A 1626-nucleotide genomic window follows, 5' to 3' on the forward strand; every position below is an offset into this window, starting at 1 on the left:
CAGAGCAACTTACAATACATGTCTGTATATGTTTCCCTTCTGTCAATCTCTGTCTGTTGCACATTTTGAATGATGTGCAGAGTTGAAGTAGGGTGCCCTAAGGAGGGAGAACAAAAAAGATAAAATCCTTGACAGAGCTCAGTGTCTGTTTTTGACAGTGACCAACAGCCGATAACACAGGCTTGTAATGGAGTTGGGTCATGATGATAGCCACAGTCCAGCAAACTGGGACATCCCTGGTCATACTGTAACTGTTAAAGGAAAAGGACAATATCCACACAATATCTACTTTGCTTCCAAAAGTGATTTAATCATACACCATTTCGATCACTCTGGTCTTCGTCAGGTCAGGTACACTTTTTTTTAGTTTTATACATTTTATTATCCGCTACCTGTTGAAATATATATGTATATGTGCGTGCATTCCCACATGACATACTGTAACAGTGTTCTCAGACCTGTCCGACAGTCCCACTGTGCCACTTCATTAGGAGGACCCAGGCTGGAGTTATGGGCTGGCTCTGTGCTGCTGGCCCGGTCCTTTGAAGCTAATTTTGGCAAGGGGTAATTTGCTAATTGTGCTTCAGTGCTAGTGCCTGTGCATGTCCATCAGAGAGGGGACAGCTGATCAAAGGGAGGATTGTGAGGGTGTGTGTTATTGTGTGGTGTGGGTCTGCACGTGCAGTAATCCGTGCATGTCTGAATGTGCCTATAATTGGTGTCTGTGTGTCAGGGTGTGAGTGTGTGTTTGAAAGCATAATTATGTCAATGTGTGTACATGCATGCTTTTGTGTGTGTGTGTGTGTGTGTGTGTGTGTGTGTGTGTGTGTGTGTGTTTGAAAGCATAATTGGTGTGTGTACATGCTTGTGTGTGTGTGTGTGTGTGTGTGTGTGTGTGTGGTGTGTGTGTGTGTATGCATGAGAAGGGTATTGTTTGCCAGTGTTGTGCAGGTTCACACATGGTTGGGCTTCTCCTCCCTGACAGGCTCAGGAGGAGTTGATGGGATGATCTTTGGAGGGAGAGAGAGAGAGCAGAGGGAGGGAGGGAGGGATAGAGAGAGCAGAGGGAGGGATAGAGAGAATGAAAGAGAGTGCGTGATAGGGAGGACAAGACAGAGAGACTGACTGACTGAGAGAAGAAAGACAGACTCACAAAGAAAAAGAGACAGAGTCATTTTGTACATTAGAGAGTGACTGATAGGGAAGCAAAGTGCAGGCAGGGCTCAGGAGGAGGAGATAGAGAGAAAGAAAAAGAGAGGAGGAGGAGAGAAAGAAAGAGAGAGGGAGAGGGCAGTCTGCCAGTCAGCAGTAGCCTCAGCTCAACTCTCTGCCCTACCTGCGCTCTCACTCTCAGCCATGCTGGACTGCACACTGTGAGCCACAGAGAGAGTGGAAGCTTCCCCCCGCGACGACTTGACTTGCCCGCCGGACAACTCCTCGGACACACGCTCTCTCTCACGCACACTCACTCACACTCCCGGTGAGTACTGCTGCTTTCTTTCTCTCTGCCTCTCTGCCTCTCTCTCTCTCTCTCTCTCTCTCCCTCCTTTCGGTCTACAGCTTCTATTGCTGTCAAGGTAATTAGCATCTTGTTTACTTTCACCACACCGGTTCTGCCAATTTGCA

At 47.7% G+C, this 1626-nt stretch overlaps 1 protein-coding gene across 1 annotated transcript in view; it reads left to right on the forward strand.

The window, feature by feature from the left end:
• The first annotated feature begins 1395 nt into the window (after positions 1-1395).
• Positions 1396-1626, forward strand: part of palmdb (palmdelphin b) — a 14699-nt gene continuing 14468 nt past the window's right edge. The window contains exon 1 of the mRNA XM_076290211.1: positions 1396-1480. The gene's annotated coding sequence lies outside the window, so the exon portion shown is untranslated. The remainder of the gene's footprint in view (positions 1481-1626) is intronic.

The sequence above is a fragment of the Alosa pseudoharengus genome, unplaced genomic scaffold, assembly GCF_046254945.1.
Source record: "Alosa pseudoharengus isolate Yale_2024_CS ecotype anadromous, Long Island Sound unplaced genomic scaffold, YU_APseudo_1.1 YU_APseudo_1.1_scf_18, whole genome shotgun sequence".
In the NCBI taxonomy this organism is placed as follows: Eukaryota; Metazoa; Chordata; class Actinopteri; order Clupeiformes; family Clupeidae; genus Alosa; species Alosa pseudoharengus.